Source organism: Macrobrachium rosenbergii, chromosome 52, assembly GCF_040412425.1.
Source record: "Macrobrachium rosenbergii isolate ZJJX-2024 chromosome 52, ASM4041242v1, whole genome shotgun sequence".
NCBI classification, from domain to species: Eukaryota; Metazoa; Arthropoda; class Malacostraca; order Decapoda; family Palaemonidae; genus Macrobrachium; species Macrobrachium rosenbergii.
The window spans coordinates 129,838-148,239 of NC_089792.1; the positions used below are offsets into that span (position 1 = coordinate 129,838).

An 18,402-nucleotide genomic window follows, 5' to 3' on the forward strand; every position below is an offset into this window, starting at 1 on the left:
GGCTAGCAGAGTGTAAATACTTTACAGTTTACCAATTCCAGATGCGTGATCTTCCGATCTCCAAATGCTTAATCGAGGAGCAAAATCGTTCCTTGATCTCTGCTGACGTCTCCTGAATTCGTGTCGTTTTATTTTCCATTCGCTCATATTTATCTGTTCATCACCTTTTCCTGTGACTTGCCTCTCTCAGACTGAAGACTGAGAGAGAGAGAGAGAGAGAGAGAGAGAGAGAGAGAGAGAGAGAGAGAGAGATAACGACCTACAGTGTATCAGCTCTCGAGCGTAGGCGATTAGGCATTGATGCCAACGGTTGAAATATAAGGGCCGTATGGGTTTTGGGTGAAAACCTTTATATTTTGGGGATATCATTATCGTATCTATACAAGGAATAAAGGGCAGTATATGCATTACCAGCTCAAGAAGATACACTTTGTAAACCTTGCATTTTTTGCCCCCTTCCAATGATTAAAAAAATTCTGATGGTTCAAATCCTTTGTAAAAGAACTCATGAGAACATATTCGCTTAACAAATATTATTAATTTACAATTAAAGCATAAAGCATTCTATTTTTAAAATTTAGATCTCCATTCTATCAGTCAGTAAAAAAATCTGTCAAAATGTTGTATTTCAAGTTAACATAATCTTCTAGCTAACATACTTGTAAATTTTGATGTCTCTTTAATTTAAGTAAATTACTAATTATTGTGCCTTAATTCGAGACAAGTTCCATCGTGTACATCGGGTGTAATATTGTTTTCACAATTACTCGAGCTTGCAACTCTTCTGTATGTAAGTGTAGGTGTTTCTGAAACATTTACCTTATTTTAATTTTTCATTTAATATTGACCATAAAGATATAAACAGCTCATAAGATATCTAATGACAATTGTTTAAAAGGTATTTTGACAGTTTTATGAATCATTTCGTGAGATCGCAGTATTTTGGTACTGTTGGTCATTTAATTCTTCTTCTAGAGAATAAACGTCTATTCCTGTGATTTGGCACTTAATTCTATGATCTAGGAGCTATGTTCGCATATGGAAGACTCGGAAATTGAAACATATTATGTATTAAAATGATTTTGCAGAAATTATTCAAAGAATATCCATACGGGCTTCAATGAAGCAGTCGAAATTTAGCAGGGTGACTCTAAATATTGCATATGCTCAATTCGTGAAATATAGCACCTGCATTTTGAGCTAGAATTTATGGTTTACTTATTGATTATAATACTGATATCAAAGTTCACAAATATCAGCCGTTCCCAAACTTCCGTCGAGAGGAAAAATGACGCCGTTAAATCTGGTGGTTTTTGGGAGCTCACTGTAGCGAGGTATTGAATTCAAGGTTGGCAACGCTGCCGGTTCATCATTGTTTACATAATTCAGAGTTGCCAATTTAGCGATTTTGTCGCTAGATCTAGAGAATTTGAATGTCATCTAGCGACATTTATTGGCCACTAGCTACAAGGTAAATCTAGATTTCCTTTAAAATCTAGCGCGACAAATCTGGAGAATTCTAGTAATTTTGAACTATCTACGAAATTTTGCGTTATTTTTATTATTCAAAGAAAAAATAAATAAAATAGTGGAAAGTGCCCAAATTAAGACCTTCTATATTCCCAAAATAAACATGAATACAAGAGTACACAAGTGTGATGTCACTACCATAGACGTGTAAGTCCCCGTAGCACGGTAGCGATCTCGTAGAGTATGTTCAATATTGCTTCTAAATATTTTCGTATGGATTCGTACCAATGCCCAGCCTACCTACTAGTACTCAGTATCACGTAGTTACGACTCACGTTCGGAACTTCAGGATTAATAGTGTTTTTATAATTGCTGTGTAAGATTATCTGTTACTTAGTGATATAATCAACTTATTCTTAGAAGTTTTGATAAACAGAGGAGCTCTTGCATGACACGGCATACACAAATGCATAAATATTTCACACACACACATATATATATATATATATATATATATATATATATAGGGAGAGAAGTGTGAGTATATCTCTTAACATATTTGTGTCCAGATTGAATCTCAGCAACTATTAGAGTTACAGTGACAGTGTTGTAATTTTGCAGCAGATCACATATCCTAGATGCGCAACCTCATGGTTTTATGACTATTCTGCATCAGAGATGCTGAACACCCTCAACAATGGGGTTCTTGTTTAGGCATTGCAATATCTTAGCAATCATTAAAGCTTTGATGTTTTAACTTGGCATGCAGATGGACACTACAGACTCTAGTTATGATTTTTGCTCATTGAGCTTGTATATTTGTCAATGCTGAGAGGTGTACCGGTGCTTACACTTGTCTCTTTGTTATTAATATGCATTAGCTTCTCTGTTTTATCAATACTACTACAGATCTATAGTAGCCTAGAAATGAAATCTCTTACTAAATATTCTTTTTATTTTTAGGCTATTAAAAATCATGGGAAAACAATACACCCAACGTTTTCATGAAGAATGGCTAAAAGACTCTAGATTTAAAATTGGTTAAATAAAATAGAGGGTGATGACAGAAAATGTTTTTGTAAATATTGTAAGTGTACAATAGCTGCCAAGTTAAGTGACATAAACAAACACAGCAACACTCAGAAACATCAAAATGCGGAAAAGCCTTTCAGTGCTCAAAGACAAACTGTCCTCCCTTTCAAGAAAGTGGATGATGAGTCTAGGAGGGTAGAAGGGCGTATGACCCTTTTTATTGCAGAGCATTGCAGTATAAGAGTGGTTGACCACTTAAGTGATTTGTGTAAATCGTTCTTTCCTGAAAGTAAAGGATGCAAGGATTTGAAATTGAAAAGAACGAAGTGTAGTGCTGTTCTTTCTAATGTGATAGTCCCACATTTTGTTGAAGACTTGAAGATAGATATTGGAAGCAGTCCGTATAGTCTTTTGATAGACGAGAGCAATGATATCTCAGTTAAGAAATTATTAGGCATTGTAATCAGATATTTTTCTGAAAGAAAGCAAAAGATTGTGGTTAGTTTTTGGACTTAGTTGAACTTCAGAGATGCAATGCTGAAGCAATATGTGAAGCTTTAAAAGAAAATCAATAAGGAATCATGGATTAGAATTACAAGCTAATTGCAATTGGGACTGATAACGCTTCAGTTATAATAGGGATTAATAATGGTGTCCATGCTAAGTTGAAAGAGGAAATTCCTCACCTAATATTAATTAGGTGTGTATGCCACTCCTTGCAGTTGGCAGTATCTCATGCTGCAGGTGAATTTCTACCTAGGAATTTGGAATTTTTAATTAAAGAGACTTATAATTGGTTTTCCCATTCAGCTCTCAGACAGTCAAAGTACAAGGAACTTTATGCACTGATTAATGATGGACACGAGCCTTTGAAATTAGTTCAGGTAAGTCAAACAAGATGGTTGTCTATTGAGACAGCAATAACGAGAATCGTAGACCAATGGCTTGAACTAAAGAAACATTTTGAAATTGCTAAGTTGTCTGAAAGATGTTACACAGCAGATCTACTTTATAACATGTACAATGATAAATCCAATTATGCATACCTTTTGTTTTTGAAACCAATACTGGGTGAAATTCAGACGGTGAATAAGAAATTTGAAGCCGAGATCAGTGACCCAACAAAGTTAATGATGATCTTGTGCATTTGCATGACTCAATGACTTCAAAAATTCTCATTCCTGGAAAAAAAATTACTCTAAGTACCAACATTGAAGAATGTCTAGATCCAAAACCATACCTTGGGTATGCATTTGAGAATGAAATGGCAGAGTGTAAGTTTCACCAGAAAAGGACACTTTTATTCGTGGAAGGTGTGTATTAAGTTTCTGGTAAATTTCATACAACAAATTCGTCAACGTTTGCCAGATAATATAAATGTACTTAAGTCTATGTCATCTTTAGTGGTAGTGAATGTTTGCAGCCGAGAAAAATAGCATAATTGACTTGGCAAAAATGTTTGAAAATGATGCTGGACTCATCGCACGCATTGATTTCCAATGGAAAATCTACATCATGTAAAGTGGACAGAAACCTCAAACACAATAGATCTTTGGGCAGAAATAGGAGGGTACAGGGATGCTACTGCTGAAAATCCCTTTTTGATGTTTGTCAGCTGGCCTTGAAAATCTTGTCTTTACTACATTCAAATGCCGATGTGGAAAGGTTATTTAGTAACACGAATTGTGTTAAAACAAAACCACGAAATCGGTTAATATTGAAGACGGTGAATGCTATATTAGGCATAAAATATGGATTTCGACGACGCAGAAAATGTTGTCATGATTATCATCTCCCTGACAGTGTAGTACAAAAAATAGGGACATTGAAGTCATATGAAAATCAAGACTCTCCAAAACCCAGGCCCAGCACATCCCAAGAACATGAAATCGAAGAGGCATTGATGGATTGGGATGAATTAATTTTTGAGTAATTATTGAACAATTATTAAGAATCTTATTTTTGTTTATAGAAAGAATAGCATTACTTGTTTGAAATTTCTTGTATTAAGTACTGAAGTTTTTGCATAATTTATTTTACAAATTTATTTTCTTTTTATAAATAATTATTATTAATTTTCCTTCCATTATTCCTAAATAAGTAAAATTTATTTCCTCTTTTCATCACAACAAGTTCAACTAATTATACTACTGGTATGTTAAAATATCAATAAAAAAATGTGACAATATCTGCCCCTAATTCATTGCCCTTTTTACAGTATTCTATTTTTAGCTACTTTTTTTTTAGAGAAATTCCATATGACTTTAGCTACTTTTTGGCTACTTTTGCAAGCCTATCTAGCGACATTTGAAAATTTGAGTTGGCAACCCTGTAAATTACATTTTGTTTGTTAATAACTAAGATTTGTCTCCTTAGTGTGTTAGTGATTCGCGTGTAAACTTTTAGTGTTTCGTTAGTACGGATGACTGATATAAAAAAGTGCTTTAGGATTAGCTTGCTTGAAGAATAAGGAATAAATCCGTCGAAGAAAACCGGGCCTGCATCAGTTAAGGTGAGAGAAATTAGACAATTATTGTAGGTTACTGTAGTTCCAGGATTAGATTTTCGTAAGGCAAAGACTCGTCCATCCATTTCGAAAGACTCTAGCTAGGCATTTTTGCATGAAAACCATTTTGGGTTTTCATGCAAAACGGCTAAGAAAAATGATAGGGCACTAAAAGAAACGGTAATTCTAAGCCGGCTGTCCGGGGTGAGCTAGGCTGTGGCAGTTGACGTTTTCTATGTTATTTTACTTGCTTTACAAGAATGTAAAGTAATATTTTGTCGGCCGGCTGTAACTAAAGTGTACTTGACCTTTGAAGGCTACACGACGCTACCAATGGGGGTAGATCTAAGTAGTAGCTCTGCGGCGGCGATTTCCTTCTAACTTGACTTTGCCTACAGTTTTTGGTTGCTAATTATGGATTTACCTTCAATTTTTGTTGCACAAAATGTAATTAACCTGTAATTAATCTGTGAAGTCCATCCAACAAGGGGTTTCCATACGCAGTCTTCACAAGACAGAGCACGGCTATGTCTGTTTGGAACTGTTCATATCCCGTCCGGCAAGTGCAATAGCTTGATAACGTATGGGTACCGCTTCCCCCCCGGGCCAGTACTAAACACAGTGAAGGGACATTCTATTTGGCCGACAACAAACAATATCAGAAGCCCTAAAAGTGTACAAAAAACCAGTTTCCAAGGTAAAAACAGGCATGGAGCTAATACTCAGAATTACCCCAGTGTGTCCCCTGCACCGACCTATACAGTTCAAAGGTAAATTACAGTTTAGTTACAGCCGACCAGCAAAATATTACCTTAAACTCTTGTAAAGCAAGTAAAGTAACATACGAAAGTGTCAGCTGCCATAGTCTAGCTCAACTGGATACTATTCGAATCTTTCGGTCCTGGTGAAGAAATGGAAACAGTAAACAAAGGTTACAGTTTAGCTACAGCTGACTGGCAAAACATTACCAGTTCTGCTTTGAGTTTGGGGGTGGCGGAACGGCACTTCGCGCCTTATCCACATTTTGAAATATTCTTGGCAAGCTTGTATGTTCTGGCAGGCAGTAATGTTGCGCTGAGCATGCTAGCAACAGGGGTTACAGAAAATGTAAAAAGAATATTGCTTTAAATTCTTGTAAAGCAAGTAATATAACATAGGAAAACGTCAATTGCCACTGTCTAACTCTCCGCGGAACACCGGCTTAGAATACTACTCTCTCAGTTGAAGAACTTGGAGGCATCAAGCTCCCCTGTAAGACTGTGCGTGCGTGATAGGGCCTGGAATCAGCATTAGTAGTAATGCTGAAAAGTGACTTTGGAACGGCTCCTTCTATCCATTTATTAGCCCTTTTTTTTTACATGTTTTTTGTGTTCAAATGACATATGTAACAGGAAACATAACAAGTTATTTACCCCACCCAAAACCCTGAATCCCCAACGAGTCCCCCTTACCATTAGCTATTCTCGAAAGTGTTTTCCCCCACCCAAAACCCTGATTCTCAACAGGTCCCCCTTACTGTCAGCTACATTTCTAAGGTAAAATTACAGCTCAGTTACAATTGGCCACAAATATTACCTTGAATTCTTGTTCAGCAGGTAAAGTTCAATAGAAAAACCTCAACTGCCATAGCCTAGCTCACCGTGGACAGCTGGCTTAGATCTACCAGAAAAAATTTTTTGTTTTTGTTTTTTACCTAAATTATATATAATGTTGGAGGTGGCTGGAGTCTTCTGAAAAAATAGCCCTATATTTTAATTCATAGCTAAATAAATGAACCATATGTATGTTTCAGACTGATGATATTGGTTGGTGATTTCCAGAAATAAATTTTTATGACTGTAACCTAGTGTTACTATAGATATTGTAAGTTAAAGCTAAATAAATGAACCATATATGTGTTTCAAACTGAAGATATATTGTTGATTTCAGAAATAAATTTTTGACTTTAATACTACGATATTTAATTCATAGCTAAATAAATGAACCATATATAAGGCTATGTTTTAGTCTGGTTTTTGTTGGTGTAGGCTAGCCTAAGCCATCCAGTTTTGTGCTTTTCCCCTCGCTCAGTATCCAGAATTACGTGGTAGCCTATCTCGATGAGAACTTCTTTTTTTCCTTTTAGGTATGAGAGATAGAAAATGAGCACAAATGCACCAGTCATAAAGGGAGGAAATACATTAATGACAACACATTCAGTTAAAAATATATATACGGTAGTTCACACATAACAGCCAGTAGGCAATAACAATCACCAAATAATTTGATAAAGTATGAAAATTTGGCAAGGATAACTAGCGATGCACCAAAGCTATCTGAAGGTGTAGGATTCTGCCTTGCTTTGGGGATTCCACTTCATAGACCCTCCCTCTTTCCCCCTCCCCTCTCCCTCCACCCCACCTAACTAGACCTGTATCATCATGAAAGTCAACGAGTTAAATAAAGGGTTGCATCCTAGCCTGACCTTCTCCAACCTCACCTAACTTATAGCGTTTGGTCCTTACCTGACTGGGGCCTTCTTCCTCAGGACACCCCTTCCCCCTTTATAACCTGACATATAGCACCATGAATTATAAGAGTAAAATGCAGAAATTTCTCACAACCTAACCATGCAAAAAGCCATATTCTGCACATTGAAGATGGAGATACTGAGTTAGGGTACCAGGCACACATTTCTTCTTGACGCTTTCAGGCAAGATTTATTTTCTAGAGGAGAGGCATTTATTTCCGGATAGATAGTCTTTTTATGCCTTTTTACATTAAAGTCAGACTGTTAAAACTGAAGATGATGTTGTGAAAATTAGTAGAAGTCAGGAAACATCCTAATAGTTTAGCACAAGAATGTATGAAGTTTTAATGGGCTAAAAATGTCATTTTTGAGTGAAACTTACACTCTACCATTTGCTTTATCTGCGTTTACATATCCATGTTATTTAGTCACATAAAGAAAATGATAGCAGTGTATACCAAAAAAATTGATTTTATAAAAGAAATCACCAGTTTTGAGGTGAAACTTACCCTCTATCATTTGCTTTATCTGCAAGTACTTAATGCAGGTTAGTAGTAGCAGATATTCCAAATGATAGAGGGTAGGTACAAAAGTTGGCGTGGCAGAAAAAAGATATCCTAAGTGCTTTAGAATAGTTCATGCTAACAGTACCTGATACCTCCCAATTTGAAAAAGTTTCAAAGAAATAAACAACAACTGGTGTTAGCCTTCTTAGTTTTATGAACATCTCACTTACTATTCACTTTCCCTCTGTACTTCTTATGGAAAATCTCTCTCTCTCTCTCTCTCTCTCTCTCTCTCTCTCTCTCTCTCTCTCTCTCTCTCTCTCTCTCTCTCTGGTTTTTATGAGAAAATGGAATCTTAAACCTGAACATTGTTTGTGTGATTGCTTCATGTACTTGTGTGAATTTCAAATTGTGTGAAACTCTCTCTCTCTCTCTCTCTCTCTCTCTCTCTCTCTCTCTCTCTCTCTCTCTCTCTCTCTCTCTCTATCTTTTTGTGAGAAAATTGAATCTTGAACCTGAACAGTCTGTGTGACTGCTTTTTTACTTGTGTGAATTTCAAATTGTGTGAAACTCTCTCTCTCTCTCTCTCTCTCTCTCTCTCTCTCTCTCTCTCTCTCTCTCTTCTATCTTTTTGTGAGAAATTGAATCTTGAACCTGAACAGTCTGTGTGACTGCTTTTTTTACTTGTGTGAATTTCAAATTGTGTGAAATTCAGTCTCACTTTGTGTAATGTTCTCTTTTTGGCTTTTACAGGTAAGTGCCATGATGAATAATATACCTTATGATGCATCTCAATTACAATCCACATACGTGGTATCTTGTCCCGACATATGTTGAATTGTGGTGCAGGTCCTATTATGTCAGCACTGTGTTCATTGCTGGATTCTTCCAGGTTTCGCTTTTCACTTTGATTACCCATGATGCGTTTTGTTGTACCTCGTTCTTGTTTTGCTTAAAGTGAAATGTGTTTCAATATGTCAGCATTGTTGTACCTCGTTCTTGTTTTGCTTAAAGTGAAATGTGTTTCAATATGTCAGCATTGTTGTACCTCGTTCTTGTTTTGCTTAAAGTGAAATGTGTTTCAATATATCAGCATTGTTGTACCTCGTTCTTGTTTTGCTTAAAGTGAAATGTGTTTCAATATGTCAGCATTGTTGTACCTCGTTCTTGTTTCGCTTAAAGTGAAATGTGTTTCAATATGTCAGCATTGTTGTACCTCGTTCTTGTTTTGCTTAAAGTGAAATGTGTTTCAATATGTCAGCATTGTTGTACCTCGTTCTTGTTTTGCTTAAAGTGAAATGAAAGGTTTTTATTCAGGCCATCACCTCAACATCAAAATATCAATTTTTTCCTCTATGTTTTTACGAGCCTTGCGCATTGTCAGTCCCCAGTATTTGGATAACGAAATTGAATACATAAGAAAAATAGGGACAGATTTATGTTATCCTTCACATATACTAGATATTTGTTATAACAAAGCCCACAAAAAGTTTTATAGTGAAAGTAACATGAAGAAAGAAACCCCTAAGAACATTCTTAGCTTGCCTTATTTTAGTGGTTTTGAAAACATAAAATCATTGTTAAAACCTTTTAATGTAAACCTCGTTTTTTCTTATAATAACACACTCAAAAGAATGTTAATAAAAAATAACCCTAAAGAAAACAACAACATAATATATAAAACTCCATGTTTGGATTCTCATTTTATATTGGCCAATCTAGCAAAGATTTAGATGTACGTATTAAGCAACATAAGTATTCAGTCAAAACTGGACAAGCATCCAATGCTATATTCATTCATTTAAGTGAAAACTCTCACAGGATAAATTGGACTGAAAGTTCAGTGATTGCCAGATCGAAAGATTTCTCTTTAAGAAATCTATTGGAGTCCGCTATTATCCAGCTTACTTCCAGTTGTAATTTTAATCTTAGCCCTGGCATGTATTATTTGGACCCCTGTATTAGAAAAATGTTCAAGAATGACCTAAAAGATAAAATCACTGACTTAATTACAAGGTAGCTACTTGATATATATTTTCTGTATATCCGTATGTTTAATATAATTTTTTTTTTTAAATGTTCATCTTACAAAAAGTTATTATTGTTTACAATAAATAAATAAATAAATAAATAAATAGATAAATAAATAAATAAATAAATAAAGAGAATTATTGTGTTGTACTAAAAATTTTTTGGTGGTCAGTCACGAACCTGTATAATCTTTTAATTGTCCTGTCCCTGCTCCTGAACGGTTGATCTTAATCCTTTGTAAAACCTCTTAAGTATTTAATCCTGTTTTGGCAGTTGTACTAATTCTTCAATTGTGTTGGGATTCCAGGTACATATGTTTCCTTTATAATCCCCCTTCTGTCATTTATATGAGCTTTCTTTGTAAACATACTTTTATATTCCTTCAGTCTGCTAAGTAAAGGACTAGTGTCGAAAGGCCTCGCAGCACTCCAGTGGTTCCGTTTCCTTCAATGGATTTTATCTTTATTTATATGTATATATGTATATGTATATATATGTATGTGTATATATGTATATGTATATATGATATGTATATATGTATATGTATATATATATATATATATATATATATATATATATATATATATATATATATATATATATATATATGTATATGTATATGTATATGTATGTATATATATATATATATATATATATATATATATATATATATATATATATATATATATATATATATATATATATATATAGCTTAATGATAAATAATATTGCCAAGACCATGAAGAACATTCTTTTATTGTACGAGCTTTCAGGTATAAAACCTCATCATCAGGCTGAAAAAATTATATAATAAAATAGATGGAGTACCTATGGGAAATTCCCTTGGACCTGTATATGCGGATTGCTTCATGGGTTATTGTGAAAGGATTTGGAAGTCTGAATGCCCTATTGCTTTCAAACCTTTGTATTACCGTAGGTATGTAGATGATACTTTCCTTGTGTTTAAGGAATTATCACATGTTGATTTGTTTTTGAATATTTTAATTCTCGTCACCCTAACATTTCTTTTACTTGTGAGACGGAACAGGATAATAAGTTGTCATTTTTAGATGTACAGATATACAGAAATAGTGGCAAATTTGAGACCTCTGTTTATAGGAAAAGTACTTTTACTGGCTTGGGATTGAATTACCTCAGTTTTTCACAAAGTTGTATAAGATGAACTCAATACGCACTTTGATTAATAGAGCCTACAATGTTTGTTGTGATTTTAATTTATTTCATCAAGATATGGTTTTCCTCCAGAATTATTTTTCTGAAAACTCATATCCCATTTTTGTATTTTACAAAGTTCTGAAAAATTTTTAAATGAAAAGTTTTGTCCCAGACCGGTGTACAGTACTGCTAGTAAAGATGTAAAGTACATTAAATTGCCTTACCTTGGTCATAGTAGCTATATGGTCCGAAAAAAGCTACAAGAAATACTTAAGCATTGTTTCCCTCAAATCAGTTTCCGGTTTGTTTTCTGTAATCCTTTTACAGTAAGATCACTTTTGAGAGAGACGCCTACTCTGCCTGTGGACCTTAATTCCTGTGTCGTTTACTTGTTCACTTGTTCGCAGTGTGGTCTGCGATACGTGGGATCTAGTTCCCGCTGGCTCAGACACAGAATTTTGGAACACAGAGGTCTTTCTATTAGAACTAGGTTTCCCCTTTCCAAACCACCCTTTTCTGCCATTAGAGAACACAGTTTAGCACAGGACCATCCTTTCACTGACCTGGATTTTCGGGTACTGTCTTTTTGTTCAAATAGACTGGACCTTTTAATTTCAGAGTCGCTGACTATTAAAAAGATGAAGCCGGAATTGAACAATAACTCGTCTGGTATTCAACTAGCTATCGTGTAATTTCATAGTAGGTACTCAATTAGGTCGTTAAATATTTTACTTTGTGAGTGGTAGTTTGTTTACATTTCACTTTAGTTTTATTTTCATATTTTTATGTTTGTGTTTTTAATTTTTCGTTATTTTACGTCTCACTCTTTTAGTTTGTATTTACTTGTTCATTTTATATATTTCGTTAGTAATTTTGCTGAAGATTTATTATGACAATTCATTTTATTGTAATTTTATAGATTCTCATCCTTGTCAGTTTTTTCAGCCTGATGATGAGGTTTTATACCTCGAAAGCTTGTACAATAAAGAATGTTCCTCCTGGTCTTGGCAATATTATTTATCATTAAGCTAAGATTTCAAGTAGCTGCCCAATTACTGAGACTATATATATATATATATATATATATATATATATATATATATATATATATATATATATATATATATATATGTTTATATGTTTATATGTTTATATGTTTATATGTTTATATGTTTATATGTATATTATATATATATATATATATATATATATATATATATATATATATATATATATATATATATATATATATATATATAGATATATGAGAGAGAGAGAGAGAGAGAGAGAGAGAGAGAGAGAGAGCGAGTATGGACGCGGACATCCCTCCCTCGTTCAATTAACTGCTGACCTCGCGGATTCGGAGGTCTACCTCCCTCCCATATCACCCGCGCCCAGGTTCTCACGCTCCTCCACACCCCTGCCCGCGCCCCGCGCTCTCCCCAGCCCAGCGGGCCAATCCAGGGCCGCCCTGTCCATAAAACTGCCGCCATAAAACTGCCGCCGTTTACGCAGGGGAATCCGTTGCCGTGGCTCTACAGGGTCGAGAGCCAGTTCAGGATTGCGGATCTTAACGACGAGGTGCTGCAGGCGGATATAGTACTCAATGCCCTGCCGGAGGAGATCTACAGTAGCTCGTACCGTGGGTGTCTGAAGCATGCCCCCTTACCTACCACCTCCTGAAGAAAACCCTCCTCCAGACATGCTCCCTGCCGATTGCCGAGCGGGCCACCCACGCCCTCGACCTCACCATCAACCCGCGGCAGGATCAGAGCGTCATGGAGTCATGGGGCATGATCTGAAACCTCCTCACCATCCCAGACACTGACGGCAGTAAAAAGAAGCGCGAGATAAGCCTGTCGCGGGAGATCCTCCTCCGTCAGCTCCTCCTGGATGTCCGCACACAAATCCCAGAGCCCTACGCGATGCCCCTCAAAGACCTGATCATCTCAGCACAGCACTTGACGGACTCCGTAAAGGCAACAAAGCGGATACCAGCGCCCACACTCCCAGTCAGTGCCATCCAGCAGGAGGAGTGCGCAGAGGAAGAGGTCAATGCCATCACCAGGAGGTGCCCAGCGCCTCCCAACAGGTGGAATTCCCCGGGTCTTTGCCATTACCACAGGCAGTTTGGCAGAGACGCCCGAAACTGCCTGCCGCCCCGTTCATTCGCCCGTTCAAAAACGAGGAGGCAGCGGCCAGCAGGACAAGCCGCTATGGCAGCAGAAGAACCCAGGGGCCCAGAACCAATAGGCTTCTACGTCCGCGACACCGTCTCTGGCAGGATGATGCTGGTCGACACGGGGCCGTTAGATCAATCTTCCCGGCATCTAGAGAGGACCGCAAGCGGGAACCAGACCCGGCTGCCTCCCTGACGGCCGCCAACGGGTCCCCCATCCTCTCCTACGGAACCAGGCCCCTGTTGATATCCAGCCTTGGCCAGAGGTACTCCTGGGACTTCGCCGTCACTGACGTTAGGACCCCGCTCCTGGGTGCGGATTTCCTGGCGCACTTCGGGCTGGCAGTTGACATCAGTCGGAAACGCCTCCTAGATACAGACTCCTGCCAGTCCCTCCCATTGGCAACGGAACCCAAGGAGCCCACCATCTGTTCTGCTGCCCCCCACCAATACTCGCAGCTGCTGACGGAGTTCCCTGACGTGTTCAGGCCCGAGCTCCGCCAAAAGTCCGGGGCCCCAACAAACATGGCATATATCACCACATAAAAACAAAGGGGCCCCCGCCACATGCGAATTTCTGGAGGCTTCTCCCTCGACGCCTTCCGTGGGCCTCCCCCCTCCACATGGTGCAGAAACTGGACAGTTCCTGGAGACCCTGCAGCGACTACAGGTGACTCAACCTGGCAACGGAACCTGACCATTACTCCCTGCTGAACATGCCACTCCTCTAGGTCGGTCCTTAATCTTTTGTTCTGTAACCCCTTTCACGGATAGTTTTCAATTTTAGTTTACTATATATTCTGTTACCTTTCATTTTAGTGTAATGATTTTTAAAAATTTTTTGTCCTTTAATTTTAATGTTTGTGTACATTTCTGAAATTTTTGTATGAATAATTTTCAGCATTTCAATTCTTAACTTTTATTTTTAGCTTTTACAGTTTTACAAAGAATTTTATTTTTTACTTTAACAGCCCTGATGATGTAATTAATTTAATAATTACCAAATGACGGAATAAAGTCAGCTTGTATATCTGTGTGTCCTCTGCCCTTCATTGATGATTTTATGTATGGATTGACTCCTGACTCCTCACACTAAGCTATATATATATATATATATATATATATATATATATATATATATATATATATATATATATATGCATACATATAAATAAATATAATATAGATATATAAAAGGCCCATAAAACATTATTTGAATGCTGCAACCATATATTTTGAGCACTTCCTTCTGCACCCATGTTCACTGGTAAAATATGGACACATGATGTGTTACAAGAGTATATATACAAAGCATATGTAGGCATGGCAGTATACAAGTATATACTCTTGTAACCCATCATCTCCCATATTTTACCAGTGAACAGGGGCACAGAAGGAAGTGCTCGATGTATATGGTTGCAACGTTCAAATAGTGTTTTATGGGCCTTTTTTATCTTAATATTATACTGTTGTATTACAGTAAAAGATACACACACACACACACACACACACACACACACACACACACATATATATATATATATATATATATATATATATATATATATATATATATATATATATATATATATATATATATATATATATATATACCTCTAACTTCCGGAGCAACAGCTCGAAGAACAATCCAAGGCGGGTCAGGAAAGGCACTGCTGTCCTTATGCATTTTTTATTATAATATGCCGACGTTTCACAACTCCTCATAGTTGCATTTTCTAGGCTGCAAACAGCGAACATGGCAATCAGTAAATTAAAATCAAAATCACAAATCAGAATTACAATTACAATAAAACGTTCACAATATAATGACTAAAACCTATCCTAAAAGAACAAGTAAAAGGCTGTAACACCTACCCAGAAGGAAGTTAAAAACAAACTACTGCATTCGCATTGAGTATTACAAAAGAGAGAGAGTGAAAATAATTAAATAAATAAACATACAGACAGAGAAGAAACAACTTAACAAGACCATCAGGCAATAAACAGTTGTGTAGAGGATATGTGGGAGTTTAATGGTGGTACAGTCAATTTGATAATAATAGATTCAAGTATTGTTAAATCATTTGCTTTTTGTACCTGTCCTAGTACTGAAAAATCTTTGTTTTCTATGAAAGTTTTACATATCTTCGAGTGATTCCTGATATTAGACTGTTCAGGGCTGGACAATCTGTTCCCGGTTCTAAAGCTGACTCCTCTATGAGCATCGATGCGAACCCGCAACAGCCTCCTAGTACATCCGACATAGATCCCCTGACTACACCTGGGCCACTTGTACTTATATATAACGTTGGATGTAAATAAGGGACTGAGCTGGTCTTTAAACTTGAAGAGAGCGTCAACTGTTCGGGGGTTCCTCGGGATGAGCTTGAGGTTAAGGGCCGGTAATGCCTTTCGAAGGATGTTGAGAAATTTCTTCCTGAAAGAATCATCTTGCATATAAGGGAACGCTGCGTATAAATTCATCTTGGGGACGGTGTAATATAGAGGAGGTGGCATCATCTTCTTGTTCAACATGCTATTTAACTGTTTAAAAAACAGTTTGGATGGAAAACAGTTGTTCCTGAAATAATTAGTGAGATATGTTATTTCGTCGTGAAAAGTTGGCTAACAATACAACATATAAAAAGAGCATACTTTACCACATATCACATGATTTCTGTTTTATCTAAACCTAAATGGGAGCCCTTTGATCCTATGTTATATGGTTATAAAGTAGCTGATGATCTTTTGATGCCAACTGATGGAAAGAACCCAATGCCTGAGGAATTCACTGTGATGTGCAGTTGTACAAAAATGTGGAACATATCACTGTCCCTGTCGCAGCAATCATGTTCCTTGCTGCAGCTTTGTAAATGTCAAAGTGGCTTAGCTGTAAGTGATGCAACATGTAGCAATCCTTTAGGTTACAGTATGGAATGAGGAATCTTATTAAAAGCACAATCATGAGAAGCAAATAATGTCATTCGTCCATAAGAACTAGTGTAAATTTGACTCCTTTACGAATGTAAGTTAAAGATTAGAATATTTAGCCATGAAAATAATTTGTTTTATTCAATACATGTATTTACATTATTAAATATATACTGCCTTTGAATTTATCTTTTGATATTAAAACTATTGTTATGGATGTTTGAATTAGTTTGATTCAACCAATACAACTTCTTCATTTGCAATGTCATAGTACCCTCTTAATACTAAAGCTACGCCATAGGTTAATAACATTTTCATGCTATATCCAGAATTTATAAAGTCAATAATTATTTAAGGAAATTGTGCAAGCTATATATTTTTTATAATTTTATTCGCTTGAGAAGTTTTTCAAAGTACCTTATCATCAAATATTAATCCCCATGCCATGACAAAGTGCCACCTAGATAGCAATGGCCATAAATGGGCATTTTAAAAATAAAGTTTTTATGAAAAGTTACTGTATGCTTCTGTGTGTTTAGAAAGTAATAAAGTGCTTTTTATTTGAATAATATAGTGTTGCTGTGTTGATTATTGTCAATATATGCCATTCATTCTTTAATATTGTTTGATTTTTACCATTTTTCCTTCATGAGGTAAATCATTAGCTTTTCTCAATTTCTGGTGATATTTTGGGTATTTATGACCTAGTATAGCCCTAAAAGTTAAAGTTTTATATATCATTGGAAAGAGCTCATTAAAAGGAACATTTTGAGTGGTAAATGAGCCTTCTACGTTAATTTTCAAGGGAGATATAGGTATTTCAAGTTCAGGTACCCAGTTTACGGGTCGAAATTATCACCCGGTATAGTGAAATTAAGCCTAAATTTCTCACTTGCTGCCAGGTTTCAGAAAGTCCACCCTGATTTTTCAGATAATTCAAGGTGTCTACTGTAAAAGGCAAGTGGGTGAATCAGGGTACATCCCATGCACACGGAACCGCCCCAGGCCATGGACTAGTTGTCTTGTTGTTAACGATTGTGGTGATATATAGTGATGACAGTGACTGTGTCTCGTTGTTGTCAACATGCCTTATGGCAGAAATTACAGACAGACAGAGGGACTGCTGCTCACGCTTTCCTCCTGCTGCTGCTGACTTTTTGCTGACGTCGATTCTTTTTTGCTGATGCTTACGTGCTGACTGACGATTTTTCCTGACACTTCCTGCTGACAGTTTTTTTGTGGTGATGCTTCTTGCTGCTGACGTTGTTTCCGGAGGTTTTTTGCTGTCACACTTTTCCCGTTTTTTGCTGACGCCAAGGTTGCTAGCGACGATTGCTGACGTTTTGCTGACTTTATTTCGAAGCTTGCTGACGTTTTCCTGTCGCTTATCCAGCTATTGCTTACACTTGCTAACGTTTCTCCGGCGGTTCCTGACACTTGCTGACGTTTCTCCAGCGGTTGCTGACACTTGCTAATGTTTCTCCAGCGGCTGCTGACACTTGCTAACGTTTCTCCAGCGGTTGCTGACACTTGCTAACGTTTCTCCAGCGGTTGCTGACACTTGCTAATGTTTCTCCAGCGGCTGCTGACACTTGCTAACGTTTCTCCAGCGGTTGCTGACACTTGCTGACGTTCTCCTGAAGTTTCTGCATCGTTTGCTGACGTTTCTCCGTCGCTTCATGAGGTTTTGCTAACACTAGCTGACGTTCTCCTGAAGTTTCTGCGGTGCTTGCTGAGGTTTTTCCTGACACTTGCTGACGTTTCTCGACTCTTGCCGACGTTTATATGCTCACTCTTGCTGACGTTCTGTTGATGTTTCTGCAGTTCTTGCTGACGTTTCTCTGGTGCTTACTAAGACTTTTGCTGATACTTGCTGACACTCTTGCTGACGCTCCTCGACACTTGCTGACTTTTTGCTGAAATTTTCTGATGTTCGCTTGGTGTTTCTACCGTGCTTGCTGACGTTTCTCCGGCGCTTACTGAGACGTTTGCTGACACTTGCTGACGTTCCACGGCTCTCGCTGACGTTCCTCGGTTCTTTCTGATATTTCCTGACATTCGC

At 37.0% G+C, this 18,402-nt stretch overlaps 1 long non-coding RNA gene across 1 annotated transcript; it reads right to left on the bottom strand.

Annotated features, from left to right (window-relative positions):
* Positions 1-2,528: 2,528 nt before the first annotated feature.
* LOC136833868 (uncharacterized) lies at positions 2,529-3,708 on the bottom strand. The gene is made up of 3 exons (XR_010851602.1): positions 3,549-3,708; positions 3,189-3,258; positions 2,529-2,977 (listed from the first exon to the last, which is right to left on the bottom strand). It is a non-coding gene; the product is annotated as an uncharacterized lncRNA (long non-coding RNA).
* Between the last annotated feature and the right edge of the window lie 14,694 nt (positions 3,709-18,402).